The 16,149-nt window shown below is 44.8% G+C and overlaps 1 long non-coding RNA gene across 8 annotated transcripts in view; it reads left to right on the forward strand.

Annotated features, from left to right (window-relative positions):
• LOC102480320 (uncharacterized) overlaps positions 1–16,149 on the forward strand; it is a 112,314-nt gene that overhangs the window by 11,535 nt on the left and 84,630 nt on the right. For 2 of the 8 annotated variants that reach the window (XR_337826.2, XR_001369949.1), the window contains one exon: positions 6,717–7,080. The exons of 4 other annotated variants lie outside the window; for them this stretch is intronic. This is a non-coding gene — a long non-coding RNA (uncharacterized LOC102480320). Of the gene's footprint in view, positions 1–6,472; positions 6,622–6,716; positions 7,081–16,149 lie in introns of those variants that run through there. 2 more of the 8 variants (XR_337825.2, XR_003548453.1) reach the window with 2 other exon arrangements.

The raw sequence follows: 16,149 nt of genomic DNA on the forward strand, positions 1-16,149 counted from the left end.
AAAATTAGACACCACTGTTTCTGGAAACTCATGGCCCTTTCCTGACATGGACCATTTGTCACTGGCCATGGCCCCACTTAGTTCAAAATTTCCTCCAGGTTGCTGGGGACCCCCTTCTCTGAAGTCACTTGTACCTACCTCCTCTCTTTCAGAGTCTCAGTTCTGTATAAATTTAGGATATCTGCTTAGCAGCTCACAAAGCAATTTTGCTTTTAACCACATCACACTGAGCTCTGAGATCTATCTTCCCTTGCATATAAAAAAATCCCCTTTGAGTTTTCCTAAACCCCTCAATGTACCACCATTAGGTACACAAAGGACCTAAAGAAATTCTGAACGTATAGTTTCCTTTTTTTTTAGAGAGAGAGATTTTTTTGCTATAGGGTGCATGTGCTCTCCAGAAAGAGACAGAAAGTGAGAAATCACCCCCCAGGGGGGATGACCACGCCACAATCCCTTCTCCTCCATTCTTCTCTCAGGATTTTGGGCACACACACATGCACCTGCTGTGAGTTTCAAGTTGTGAGGTCTGGGACTCAAACCACAGTTAACTATGTGGGAGTCCAGCAACGTAACCATTACTCCATCTTCTGATCCCTGGACTTATAATTTCTTTAATTTGGATTGGATCAAATCTTAGACAAGCTGGACTCTCTCATCACAAATCAGAGAAGACCCCAAAGGTTGTTTTCTTCTTTCTATTACAAAATGTTTCTCTGTTTTTTTTTGTAAACCTGGAGATGGGAACTCTTCCTAGCTAGGATACTGTAAGAGCTTCCCTAAGCAATGGCAGTGGTTGAGATGGTATAGGCAGAGAGGCTTGGTGCTGGATATGCAGGTGTGAGATCCTGGTCCTGGACACTGAGGGGGAGCCAGGTAAGAGTCCTTAAGGAGACAGTGCTCAATGGAATCAAATTTTGGATGCCAACACGTTCTGTGGGTAAACCCTTTGGATGTGACGTGCATCAGATTGTGACTGAATAGGTTAGGGAGAAAATAAAATTAATCTAAAATTCATCAAATCCTAGAGAAGATTAACATCGTTGACAATTCTGGGAGAAGCAGACCAGGAGAGGCCAATCTCATAGTGCTGGAGTAGTTAAGACACTGTGGCAGTGCCACAGCACAGACATACTGACTAATGGACTAGAACAGAGAATGCAAACACTGTCCTGTGTATGTGCAGAAACTGGAAATGTGACAGAGGTGGCCTGGCTGGTTGAGGGGAAAGGAGGAACTAGTCAATAAATGAAGCTGAAGAAAAAGTTATCTGTAAGGGAAAAGATAAAAGTTATCCCCTACCTCACACCATATAAAGGTAAACAACCCCAGATTTACTGAACTGTGAAAAACAAAATCTAAAAGTGTTTAAACTTGGGACCAGCAGATGGCATAATGGTTACGTAACTGGACTCCCATGCGGTCGACCATGGTTCAAGTCCCAGACCTGTTGGCTTAAAAACTCATGCTGGGTGCATGTGCATGCATGCCTAAAATTCAAAGAGGAGAATGGAGGAGAAGGGATTGTAGTAAGGCCACTCTAAATTTTGGGGAAACTATAGGCAAATATATTTTAGATCTTGGAGCAGGGCAAAGTTTCTCAAATAAGACATAGAAAATGCTAAACTCAGAGATATTAAAGTAAAAAAGTCACATTATAAATGTATTTGCATGAAGAATATGTAAAGAATTCATATAAGTCAGTAAGAAAAGCCTAAACAACCCAACAGAAAAACAGGCAAGGGGTATGGGCAGGTGTTCTACAGAAGAGGAAACATATACAGTTAATAAACAAGGAGGTACTCGACCTCACTGGCAATCAGAAAAATGCATTCATTCGATTTGCAAATGCCAATATCTGGCTGAGCTGAATGTTGGAGAGGATGTAGGTGCATAGTTCTCTCAGTGCCTTAGAGTGTATAAACACCCACTTTGAGAAATGTTCCCACACGCCACTGCCCAACAATTTCAATCCTAGTTAGACACACAAACTTCCACACGCACCAAAAGACATTTCATAGTAGCATAGTTCTCAATAGCAAAAATAAGAGAGTAGATTAAACATATTCTGTTGAATATTCCACATAATGGAATGCTCTCCATGGTTCAAAGTGAATGAGCCACTGTGTTACACAATGTGAATAAATCTTGGTGCTATCATCTTCAGTGCAAAAGTAAATCCCAAAATATAACCTATAACAACGATGGCCTTCCTTTCTTCCTTTTCTCTCTTTCTCTTTCTTTATCTCTCTTTCTTCCTTTCTCTTTTTTGTTTCTTTCTTCCTCTCTTTCTCTCTCTTTCTTCCTTTCATTCTTCTTTCTTTTTTCTTTTTTAGTTTCTGTTGCAGGGTGTGTGCAGAGAGGGACAGAGAGAGAGAGAAGGTGAGGAATCGCCAACCCAGGGTGATGGTCATGCCATGATACCTTCTTCATTCTCATCTTGGTATTTTGGGCACATACACTCTCATGCCCAGGGTGTTCTTCAAGCTGCCAGGTTTAGGATTAGAACCATGCAGTTGGCCCTGTGCGATCCAGCCATCATGCCACTGGCTGGCCCAATGATACCCTTTTTATAAAACTAAAACTAAATCACATTAAAATACATGCCACTTAGTAATATATGTACATGAAATAAAATTATATAAAAAGGATTGCTGGACTCCCACGCAGTTGACCACGGTTTGAATCCTGGACCCAGTGGCTTAAAACTCATGCTGGGCGCATGTGCGTGTGTACCCAAGATTCTGAGAGGATAGTGAAGGACAAATTATTGCAGCATGGCCGTCCCCCTTGGGAGGTGATTTCTTGCTTTCTGTCTCTCTGTCTCTGTCTCTCTAGTGAGCACATGAGCCCTATAGCAAAAACCTCTCAAAAAAATACACACACACACACACACACACACACACACACACACACACACACATATATATATATATTGGAAAGCAGGGAATGATGCATCCAAAATGTAGTAAATGTATAACATGGGAGGGGTAGGGGATGGGACGATGAACCCTATGTTGGGTTTTGTATTTGTAGGAGCTTATACATTATTACAAAACAGTACCTAGGGACTAGCCAGGTGACGTGGTGGTTAGAGAAGCTGGATCCCACATGGCTGAGTATGTGGTTTGAGTTCCGGATCAGGTGCCTTGAAAAACACACTGGGCTTGTGCACACGTGTGCACAAATCCTGAGAGGACACTGGAGGTGAAGGAATTGCACTGTGGCCATCCTTCCTTGGGTATGCTTTCTCACGTTCCCTCTCCCTTTCTTTCTCTGTCTCTGCCTGGCAAGTGTACATGTCCTATAGCAAATTAAAAAGACATAAACAAACAACAACAACAAAACCCAAACAAATAGACAAGTAGAGTTACTCACATAACAACTATTACAAGTGCACTATGAAACAGGTATTGTAACTAATCTAATTCAGTAAAAACTAAATTCTATTTGTGGAAATAAAAGAGGGTCGGGCAAATTAGGCATGGCAGTAGTGGGAAAAGTCCAGGGCTCGGAGTCGAGGATCCCAGTATGTAATCTTATTTATTTATTTATTTATTTATTTTTGAGAGGTTTTTGCTATAGGGCGCGTGCGCTCACCAGACAGAGAGAGACAGAGAGACAGAAAGCAAGAAATCACCCCCCAGGGGGGATGGCCACGCCGCAATTTCTTCTCCTCCATTCTCCTCTTGGGATCCTGGGCGCACATGCACGCGCGCCCGGCTTGAGTCTTAAGCCATCAGGTCCAGGACGCGAACCGTGGTTGACTACATGGGAGTTCAACAACATAGCCATTATGCTAACTGCTGGTCCCAACAGTATGTAATCTTATGAAAGTGCTTTAATCACCCTGAGTCTCAGTTTTCTGTGCCACTTCCGTATAACGGGTTAAAATACTGAGTCCATCGTGGGGATTAAGTGAGAAAATGTTTGTTAAAAGTCCTGTGCAAGCTCCTGGCCTGCCTCCTGAGTTCCTCTGTCTGCTGTGTCCCCAACAGCAGGTTGGTATGTACCAGGTAGGTCATTAGGTTATGGGGACTCTCAGGGGACCCTTGAATGGGAAGAGGTCACTGAAGAGCAACCATCAGTCTGAGGGGGAAGGAAGGGGGCAGCCCAGTTCCTCTGTCTGAGTGATAATTAGGTTGGGGATTTTGAGGTTGATTCACTATTTTAAACTCTTGTGTCTTGTCTCTAGAACAAACAGCACCCCACCCATCTCTCCCACCTCTCCCCGCCCTAATCTCTGTATCCTTGGCAGTCCTAGCAGTTACGTCAAAAAGTATCTGATTTTTTATTAGAAGGTTCAGAGGCAATGTAGCCAGCATGGTGGAATCCATGCTGGCTTTTGTAGCAGAGGTAACTAGAGCATCCCCATGCCTGTGTTCCTCTTTCCTGGCACAGAGAAAGCTGTACCTCCCAGCTCCCTGGAAGCCCAGGGGACTGTGTAAGTGACTAGTTAGTGGGTGTGGGTGGAAGCCATACGACTGGCCATCTTCAGGCCCCCAGGCTGCTCTCTCGGACAGTGTGATTGCATTGGCCACATGGTGGAGTGGAGGAACCACAGAGGGAGACAGACAGGCTGGGTGAGTTACCGCAAGGAGGACTGCCCTGGAGCTGCACCAGCTCTAAGGACTGCCCTGGAGCTGCACCAGCTCTGAGCGAGCAAAGAAATACATTTTCATTATATAAAGCCACTGAGACTTCACAGAGCGTATTAGTTACCCCAGCACAGCATGGCTTATCCTGACCAAAATAGCCTTCTCTCACATCACGCTGGGTTTCTAAGGTCACCTTGGCTAGAATAGCCCATCATTTGGGCTGGGCCCGTAATCTAGTGGGTAATGGAGCCAGATCCCACATGGCCGGCTGTGGCTGAATCCCAGCACTACTGACTTGAAAAACACACCAGGTGAGTGTGCATGCATACACAGAAGGAGGGAAAGGACTGCAGCATGACCAGGCCCCAGTGAGAGTGCTTTCTCTCGCTCTGACAAATGCACACACCCTCAGGAAATTAGAAAAAAAAAAGTTCATCGTGTACAGTCTGTATGATCTGGATGAAAAGAGTCACAGAACTAGTTCATCCTTTAGTGTCCCATCCTTCAAACGATAAGTTCCTGACTCGTACAATTCTCGTCAAGAGAGGCTAAACTAATGTACTGTTCTTTCCCCAGTGACTGGAGCAGAGTAGGGCCATAACTCATAACTCACAGCTTAGTGCGACTTGCCAGGCTCTCAGCCAGGCCTAATGGGCAGTACAACGAGGTAGAAGGTACGCCCTTCCTTCCCCAAGGTGGACGTGTTGAGCAAAAGAGCCCTGGGCTCAGGAGGATGTAACGGAACCTTATGAGGGCCGTGGAAATGGTGCACACAGAGGCAGTGCAGGAGGGGGTGCTCCAGGAGAAGGAGAAGGGGCCAGACCTAACACACCCTTGTCAGACAGGGCTTGCCAGAGAGAAACAGAGAGAGAGAGAGAGAGAGAGAGAGAGAGGGAGAAAGCACTCCCCAGTGGGGTGCGGTCACATTGCAATCCCTTTCCCTGCATTTCTCTGTCTTACCAGGATTTGGGGCACTCACACACATGCAGCTGGCATGTTTTTCAAACTGCTGGGTCTGGGAATCCAACCACATGACTGTGTGGAATCTGGCTCCCTTAATCACTAGCCACAGGGTTGCCCCAAAGACTTGCACTTTTTGAGTCTGTCAAGGCAGCAGGTAGCAAACATCATCTCTCTGTGTCTGCCCGCACGGATGGTGAGAACCTTTGGCGATGCCTGGTTGAGCTGACTGAAGGACTCACAGAGCCTGCACAGGTGTGGCCCTAAAGACTCTAAGTCCGCAGAGAGGACTGGGGGGGGCTCTAGATGAGGCCACCCTGGACACGTTGTGAATGAAGGCCCAGCTGAGCTCTCCAGCCCTACAAGGCCCAACTGCACCAAGCCAGAGCTATGCAGCCAGAGCTGTCTGCGGCCCTTGGCCGAGTTTAGAAAGCCTTCCTTCAGGACTCAGGGGGCTGCGGAAGGTCTGAGAGGAGAATGGGAGAAGAAGGACCAAGATAGCCACAGGGCCATTCAGGAGCCTGTTCCTGCTTTTATTAGGGTCTTCAGATAAGGCCCAGAGCCTGGACTAGGGCCAGGCCGCAGGGGTGTGGGTTTATATTCAGAAGGTGAGAGGCCTTTGTGCCCTCGCTGGTAAGGGTAATTATATGCCCAGTAAGCATGTATTACAGGATCAGAGGCAAAGCACGGGTTTCCCCCACCCACCGGCTCCCCACCTATGTCAAAGGAAACCAAAAGCAAATTGCTGTCACAAGGATTTGGCCAGGACCACAGAGCCAGACGCTTTTGCAGCTCTGGGGCACTCATCCTTGGCTTTTGGGTCTAGAACAAACTTGGCAGGTCTCCCGTCACCATCTACCCAAGTCCCGGTCATCTGTGTCCTTTTCTTTATGGTCAACTTGGAACAATTTGAGTCAAGACTAGGGACTGTACCAAGTGATGCCATGGCATGGACCCGGGTTCAAGAAGCACTTTCTTCTCTTCGGACCACTTCTGCAAACCACAGTGGACTGGGAAACTATAGCCGGGGCAAGGTGGCCATGAGAGTGCTCTCATAGGCGAGGTGAGGAGCCAGGAAGCCTGAAACAGCTTTGCAGACACGTTTCTCTAAGAGGTTCACGGCCTTCCTGACTCTCAGTTTCACTGTCTTTAAAACAGGGACTGCTTATTTCACAGCAGGCGGCAGGATCCCAGGTTTTCACAGAGGAGAGGGTCAAGCTCCCAGCCTGGCTAATCGCAACAGGCCTTCAGGCAGATGGAGTTTGAAATCAGAGTCTTCGGGAAGGCCGCAGGACACCCACTGGACACGGTCTCACAACACATCCTGCTGGGACTTCAGTAGTCCTCCTCCAGAGAGCATCCTCGGGTCTTCCCTCCTCCTCCTTCGCCGGTTCTGAACCCCCTCTTCTATCCCCCACCAAGTGATGTCTCCCTGAGTCTCCGTCTCACAGCATGGACATTCTGGCTTTGGACTTTGGGAGAGATGTTCCTTGGTCCTTTGGAATGGGCTTTGGAGTAAAAGTAAGGAAACTCTGCCTTGAGCTCAAAGTGAGTCTGGAGGACCAGTGTGGGGGTTTGGCGGGGAATGGGGTCACGAGGGGCTAAGGGGCCTCACGGGTTCTTAAGACCACGCCTGCGACAGCTTGGGAGGCGCCCTGCCCCCTTGATCTCTCCTCTTCTTCCAGACAGCTTGTTATGACAGTTTTCTGGACAACTTTGCATGTTTATTTAAAGTCGTATAGGGATGTTAGGATGGAGAGGACCACATGGTGCGATCCAGGCCCATCCACAATTCTTCTCTTCCCAGTTAACTCCTCATTTGCAAAATGGAGATAATTATACCCACCTGATAAGGTCTTCATGAGGATTCAAGACAACACAAGAGGACCTGGATCAGTGACGAGTGGTGTTTGTGTACCAGGCGCCATGTGGAATGCTGGCCTCTACCTGCTGGGGGCCACATCTCCTCACTTCCTAGGTCTACCCCATGGGCAACACAGTGCAGGTGCTGTCGCTTCCATGTGGCAGCCTGATATGGGAAGACAAAATTTAGGTTCCCCCAGAGCTCTTTTCTCCAGGCAGAGTAGACCTGGGCCCGCAGCTATTCCTCAGATGGGTGGGTCCTCTTCCCGGGCTATCCACACTCCTTTCCAACAAGTCTACTTTATCAGTATCCCTTTAAAAAAATTATAAATATATATTTTAATTTTATTTCAAGTTCTTTTATACATTCAATCACGCTATTTAGCTTGCAAAGTGAATATTCCAACATATGTACATTTCTCCCCAGTCCAGTTGATAATACTATAAAATGATCTTCAACGGATAATACCCCATTTCTTTGTCCCATTAATGCTTTGTCTCTCTATTTTTCTTCTAAATCCTTCCTCAGACTCTAGTCCTTCACCCACCCTCTTCTCACCCTATATCTGGTATTCACAACCATTTACTGTGTTTCTATATCCTTTAGTCATTCAGTTTCAGTCAAAGAGTGCAGACATTCAGTATATATTAAGTGCATACAGTGTCTCTCCTTCACAGCCTGGCTTGCTTCACTCAGCAGTAAATCTTCCATACCATACTCATTTCTGTCAAAAGCCAGGGTCTTGTTGTGTTTCATGACTGAGCAGTATTCCATAGAGTATATGTGCCACAGTTTTTCAATCCATTCATCTGTTCATGGGCATTTGGGCTGGTTCCATGTCTTAGTAATTGTGAATAATGCCGCAATCAATGTTGATGTGCAAGCACTTTTCCGATTAAGAATTCTTCTGTCTTTTGGGTAGATACCAAGGAGTGGGATTGCTGGATCATATGGTAGTTCTATTTGTAGATTTTTGAGGAATCTCCAAATTGTTCTCCACAGTGGTTGGACCAATTTACATTCCCACCAGTAGTGTAAGAGAGCTCCCTTTTCACCACACTCCCATCAGCACTTAAAAAAAAAATTTTTTTTTAATCTTAGTTATTCTGACTGGTGTTAGGTGGTATCTCATTGTTGTTTTGATCTGCATTTTCCTTACAATAAGGGATGTTGAGCATTTTTCATATGTCTTTTGGCTATTCGTACTCCTTAGAGAGTGGTTTTTTCAACTCACTCTCTCATCTTTTAATAGGGTTGATCATCCTTTTTCAGGACAGCTGCTTGAGTTCCTCACGTATTCTGGTTATCTGTCCCTTATCTGATCCATAGTTTACAAAAATATTTTCCCATTCTGAGGGCTGTCAATTCACACTTGTTACTGTGTCCTTTGCTGTGCAGAAACTTCTTAGTCTAATATAGTCCCACTTGTCTATTTTGGGGACTATTGACTGTGCTTTGGGGGTCTTATTTAAAAAATCTTTGCCTGCCCCATTGTCTCCCAGAATTTCCCCAGTGTTTTCCAGGAGAAGTTTTATAGTTTGAGGTCTTAGGTTTAGATCTTTGATCCACCTTGAGTTGATTTTTGTCAATGGTGAAGGGGGGGTTCATATTCATCTTTCTGCAGGTTGATATTCAGTTTTTCCAGCACCATTTGCTGAAGAGGTTTGCCTTTTCCCACTGGACTGACTGGTACCCCTTGTCAAAGATTATTGACTATATATTTGGAAATTTATTTCTGGGGACTCTATTCTGTTCCACTGGTCTACCTGTCTGGTTCTGTGCCAGTACCATACTGTTTTTATTACCACAGCTTTGTAGTATATTTTTGGCTCTGGGAGTGAGATGCCTCCCACTGCACTCTTCTTGTGTAGTATTGTTTTGGCAATACGATGTCTTTTATAATTCCAGACAAATTTTATGATTGTCTTTTCTAGATCTGTGAGGAATGTCTCTGGCACTTTGATTGGGATTGCATTAAATATGTAAATTAATTTGGGTAGAATTGCCACTTTGATTATATTAATTCTTCCAGTCCAGGAACATGGGATGTCCTTCCATTTTTTGTGTGTCATTTTCCATTTCCTTTTTTAGCTTCTTATAGTTTTCCTTATGGAGGTCTTTAACTTCTTTGGTTGGATTTATTCCTAAGTATCTTATACTTTTTGTGGCTATCGTAAATGGAATTATTTTTTTCAGTTCTACCTCAGTCTGCCTGCTGTTTGTATATAGAAATGTTATAGATTTCTGGACCAGCAGTTAGTGTAATGGCTATGTCACTGGACTCCCATGTTGTTGACTACGGTTCAAGACCCGTGCCCGGTTGCTTAAACTTCACGCCAGGCTCATGTGCATGCGTGCCCAGGATCCTGAGAGGAGAATGGAGGAGAAGGGATTGTGGCGTGGCCATCTCCCTGGGAGGTGATTTCTCGCTTTCTGTCTCTCTGTCTCTCTCTTTCTGGCAAACTCACGCGCTCTATAGCAAAAACCTCTAATTTTTTTTTTTTTAAAGAAATGCTATAGATTTCTGTATGTTGATTTTGTATCCTGCAACTTTACTGTATTCATGTATTGCTTCCAGGAATTTTTTCATGGATACCATTGGGTCTTCTATGTATACAATCCTGTCATCTGCTATTTGCAGAAGAGTTTCACCTCTTCTTTTCCTATTTCCTTTTATTTTATTCTCTTTTCTGATTGTGTTGGCAAGGACTTCCAGTACTATATTGAAAAGTGGTGGAGAAAGTGGGCATCCTTTTCTTGTACCAGTTTTTAGTGGAAAAGCTTTCAGCTTTTCTCTATTCAGGATGATGTTCACTATGAGATTTTCCTAGATAGCTTCTATTGTGTTGAGAAATGACACTTCTATGCTGATATTGCTGAGAGCCTTCATCATGAAGGGATGTTGTATCTTACTGAATGTTTTTTCTTCATCAGTTGATATGATCATATGGTTTTTACCTTTCTTTCTGTTACTATGGTGTATTACATTTATGGCTTTTAAAATTGGATGCCGGGATTAACCCCATTTCCTGAGAAGGATCACCAGAGAAGCCACCATGTTTTACTGCAGACTTATTGGAAATAAATGCCAGTTACACCAAATGACCTCTTCCAGAGATGTGCAGTAAGATTTCTGGAGACGGCAAACTAAACAAACAAATAAGATGCATGTTCTCCAGGCCAGCAGATGGCATGGTGGCTAAGATGCTGGACTCCCATATGGTAGACTGTGGTTCGAGTCTCAGACCCTGTGGTCTGAAAATCATGCCGGGCATGTGTGCTTGCATGCCAAAATCCCAAGAGGAGAATGGAACAGGAGGGGTTGCAGTGTTTCTTACTTTCTTGCTCTGTTTCTCTCTCTGGTGAGTGCATGTGCTCTATGACAAAAACCTTTAAAAAAAAAAAAAAGAAGAAGATATATATCCTCACAAGAGATAGGGAGACTTCTGGGATTTTAGAACGTTCCACTTCTCAATCTGAGTGATGGTTACATGGTTTATTTATTTTGTAATAATGAATTGATCTAAACATTTAAAAGCAACAACTTTATTGAGGTACAATTCACTTATCATACAATTCCCCTACTTAGAGTGTACAATTCCACGGTTTTTATTGTATTCACAGGGTTGTACAATCATCCTCATAGCCAATTTTAGAATTTTGTCATCATGCCGGAAAGAAGCCCTGGGGGCCGGGTGGTGGCACAGCAGTTGTGCACCTGGCTCTGCATGAGGGAGGTCCTTGGTTTGTACCCTGAGGCCTCCCCGTGCACGCCCGGAGCACACGCACTTGCCAGCGAGCTGGGTCAGCTGAGACTGGGGGTGGATGGTAGTGTCAAGACCTTGTCGGGATGCCTGCCTCTTTGTACCTCTCTCGGTTTCTCATGGAATAAATAATAAATCAGCTTAAAAAAAACAAAAATGAAACCCTGCACCTTGTAGCTACTATCCTCCTCTAACCCCATCCTCCCAGCCCTAACCTATTCTTTGTCTCCAGAATTATCATTGGGTGAAGCGAAAGATGAACTTGACAACATTTATGCCTTATTTCACCTGTGAGGGGCTTCCAAACATTCGTGGAAATACATATTATGAAGGAACTACTCATAGATTTCATTTTTTTTTTTTTTGCACCAAAGTGAACTCATACTTCCATTCTGTTTTCCACAAACTTTTTGAAATACCTTGAATGGGGAGACTGAGGCTGAGAGAGAATGATGACCCAAGCTTCACCAGATCTGAGACTGTGGAAGGCCTGAGTGTTAGCATTCGAGTGCAGCTAGCTATGCTTGGAGGTCATCTGACACCCTGGCCCACCAGCCCATGTTTAGCCTGATGCCAGCTGCCACCATGCATGCCTCTGCTGACCTGCGGGCTGGGCTCTTCATTTTCTCATTGGCTGCAATTTCTTGATATTTCTGTCCAGGCACTAGATACATTTAATATTTCACAGGTCAAGGTTGGGTTTTCCAGTAGACAGATGCTGAAGCGGAGGCATAGAAGGTTTTTGTGGAGAATAAGACCTGCAGGAGGAAAGAGGAGAAAGCAGAATTGGGCAGGAGAAGCCCTAACACCTTGATGTGCATCTCACGAATAGATAGCTCAGAGCAAAGATTGCTCAGTGGAAGAGTCTCCCATGGTGTAGAAATTGCCAAGTGTGTGTGCTGCCATCTTGCTTGGTCATTGACCCACTTCCTCCACCCCTTCCACAAAATGTGTGCCCTTGACTAGGAAGCTGAACTAGGAAGTGAACCCTCTAGGAGCTAGAAGCTGGGCCCATATGCTAATGGCATCCCCCAAGTCCTTTTATGAAGGGCTGTCTGAGCAGTGCATGTCCTCATCTGCCTAGGCCCTAGGTCAGAGCCATATCTCCATATAGGGATCAGGATTGACTGGCTAGCTCAGGGAACCACCTCCTGATCCCCTTCCCTTTTCTTTTTCTTTGCTTTTATTTAATTTCTTTCTTTTCAAAAATTTTCCATAGGTATATGAATTCACTAGAGAGTGGGTGTGAAAAAGAGAGTGGGAGTTGAGTGTCAAAAAGCACCTCCCAGTAAAGATGGCCATGCTGCAATCTCTTCTCCTCTATTCTCCTCTCAGGAGTTTGGGCACTCACGCACACACACTAGGCATGTTTTTAAAGCCTCCAGGTCCGGGACTCAAACTACACATTCAGCCATGTGGGATCCAGTTCCCTTAACCACCATGCCACTGGCCGGTCCCTCCCCCCATTTTTATAGCTCATGTTAGGAGTGGTTAGTCACCAAGCTGGTGAGATTCTACAATGCCTGCAGGTCTCCAGGTTCAAGGACTTGGGAATACCAGCTACTCCAGTGTTCTCTGTGTTGCTATTCGTGAGTGAATTCAGGTCTCTGGTAGAGGTCACAGCCGTCATTATCAGCATCATTGCCACCACACTTAACCACTTTTCCCAGTAAAAACAGCATTAAGTACCAAATTGTAGATTTGAGAGATTGAATTACAATGTGAAGGAATGATTCCACATTACCCCATCTTCTAGACACTTCTTTTGCTAAGGGCAAACACATCCTAAACCAAATACACAATAAACGTGGTGAATGTGGTTGGGTGCTGTGATCCTGAGCTTCTAATCTCCCCTCTATAAGATGGGAATTACTTTGTCTGCCTCCCTCCTAACCCTACAGGACTAGAGACTTCAATAAGATAATGGAGGTGAGAGCCTTTGAGCATCCCATTCCACTGTTATCAGAGCATCTTTTGCCCAAGGCTCTTGAAACCTCTTAAAAGCACCACCACATTTTCATCATATAAAAATTGCCCAAGAGAGACTTCTTCATTACTAGCACTTGGTGGGAATCTGGCAGTCATCCTCACATTCCTCTATGATCACAGAGTCTTGTGGGTCCAAAGAGACCACAAAGGGCATCTTTCTTCTGGTCTCTCTGCAGAGAAGGCTGGGGTGGAAGGCAAAGCACTGGAGGTTCTTGTTAACCTCCTCCCCTCTGCTTGGGCTCAGGCAGCCATTGACAAGCGCAGCCTCAGCACCCCCATCTCCTTGGCATGCTTACTCTGTCTGCCACGCTAGCTTTCATTTCATTCTACTCCCTGTTGCAGACCCCTCAAAGAGAGTGCCACCCACTGGTCATATGCATGTGACTAGCATGCTCCCCAGGTGGAACATGTCCAAGGCAGTGTGGCAACACAGGACAGGAAGGGGCCGCGCCTGCTAGAGCAGGAGGGAACTTCCTTTTACCTCCTCCTCAGGTGAGGCGAGGCATACGTGGTGAGCAGTGCAGAGCCAGGCAGAGCACAGGCCCTCATGGAGGTGTCCTGGGTCTTGCTTCTGAGATGTAACGTGGAAAGAACTTGGAGCTTAGAGCTCAGCAGGTCTGGCTCGGCAGGCAGCTTGCTGTGTTTGACTGTGGGCAAGTGACTTCACTGCTAGGAGCCTCAGTTTCCTCAGCCATAGATGAAAGATGCGAATGCCTACATGGTGGGGTTACTATGAGGATCAGAGGGATTATATTATATGAGGACTGGTTGGATCATAATGGGCAGGCAATAAGTGGTCATCATAATAACCATTAACTCTCCTGCTATAAAGTCAACAAGGAGCTATTAAATGCATACACTTCATCCATCTGTTTATTCAAACAGCCATCCATTCAGAAAACACTGATGAACTCAGGATTGTGTTGGGCTCAATGAGGGTCCTGCCAAGAAAGGATAGCAGGACCCCTGAGGTCAAGAAACTCAAACTTGAGTTGGAAACAGTAAACTAGAGAGCTGTCGAATTATAAAATGAAGACAATTAGACCTTCTTGTCTGCATTGTGGTGAGAGTCTGCCACCACATGAGCTAAACCTGCAAGGGGTATATTTCAACGTAAGGCCTGGAGTGGACTCGCTGAAGGGTAATCAGATTGGAACTGAGTCCTGCTGGGGATGGAAGTGGATACAGAGCTTCAGATCTTCTGCTCTGGAGCTAACACTTAAGCTTTAGGATCCCTCACGTAGACAGCCTTCTTCAGAGGTTCTTTCGTTGTTGTTTCCTCTTTCCTATAGAAGCCCCACTCCCCAGTTGCATAAGCTTCAGAACCATGATGGGGGTTTGGAGCTTTTAAATCAGGTAGTAAAATAGAAATATATAAATGCTTGACTCTCATTTCTTGCTCTCTGAGTGTCAGAGCTACACAGGGATGGTCGAAAAATAGGAGAGCTTGAAGTCTGAGGGGAAGATACTAACCAAGGAAGGCTTCACAGTGGAGAAGGATTTGAAGACTGGAAGCTATGTGGAATGAGAGAAAGGAGGGAAGGGTGGGCAACGAGGGATACGGAGCTGGGAGAGTGTACTTTGAGCAAAACATCCACACTATTCTCCCTTCACATGGTCTAGAAATATAATTGGAATAATAATAATAATGATTGGGAAAAACAATGAAAAGATATTGAATGATGAAGCGGGGAGATTGATGTCTCTGTATTGACTGACACACATGGCATTCCCTTTTGAAAAAGCAATGCAATACACTGTAAAGTTATATGCAATCCAATGTAATATAAACAAGATTATGATGATAATAAATAAATAAATAAGGACATTACAAAAAAAAAAAGAAATATAATGGTAGATCAGTGTTGGGAGACACAGTGATCGGGGCTTTGCTGATCTGAGTACGTGACTTTGGGGAAGTCAGGAAATCTTTCAGAATTTCAGTTTCCTCACTTAGAAAGCAACGATGATGGTAACGCTTTCACCAGGACGCGTCACAGCGCATGCAGGCAGGGCAACGCTTTTGTGAAAGTGCTTCGTCAACCTCGACAAGCTCTGTTTATCAACATTGGTTCTAATAGTTATATGCATAGTCTGGGAAGGATTTATTGTTCACCAACGTGGTCAGAGTAGAAATCACCCTCTCACTCAGAAATCTGGAGTAAAATCTCTAGCTTATCACTTGATGCTGAGTGATTCCCATAACTTCTCCAGGCCTCGGTTTCTCCATCGAAAGCTTGGGAATGATTATGCTGTTCCCTCAGTGCATGAACAAGCGGTAACCTCTGTCTCCTCAGCTATGAAACACCAATGAAGTGGCTTTTAGTTTTATATCCGATTGATCTTTTTTCAGGGAGGAAAGAAAATCAAAATTAAAATATTCCAGTTCACTCTTCTTTTTTTTTTTTTTTTTTTGTTTTGTTTTTATTTTGCCATAGGGTACATGTGCTCCCCAGAGAAAGACTGATAGAGACAGAGAGAGGAAAAGTGAGAAACCACCTGTCAGGGCGATGGCCACAACACAGTCCCTTCTGCTCAATTCTCCTCTTGGAATTTTGGGCACAGCATACACATGTGCCTAGTGAGTTTGTAAACTGCAGTATCCAGGACTCAAACCATGTGGTCGGCCATGTGGGATCCAGCACCTTAACCACCATGCTACGTGTTGGCCCAAATGCATTCTTCCTATTCTGAAGAATGTGAAGAAGGGGATTTCTCAAGATTCTGAATAACACAGAAGAGCATTCAGAGCCCCATTCCCCACCTGCAATTAAACTGTAATGAAAACAACGATATTACTAGTCGCATTAGGTCGGGAAAGTCATGATGTATTTTTCTAAGTTTTTCTATGCAAAATGTGCCCTGGCTGATTTCTGACGACCCAGTACTTGGGAGAGCAGAAGAGCAGTCTGCTGGGTAAATGCACAGAGTGCACCAGATGTTTTTTTTTTTTTTTTTTTTTTTTTTTTGAGAG

The sequence above is a fragment of the Tupaia chinensis genome, unplaced genomic scaffold, assembly GCF_000334495.1.
Source record: "Tupaia chinensis unplaced genomic scaffold, TupChi_1.0 Scaffold150288_1, whole genome shotgun sequence".
Lineage (NCBI taxonomy): Eukaryota > Metazoa > Chordata > Mammalia > Scandentia > Tupaiidae > Tupaia > Tupaia belangeri.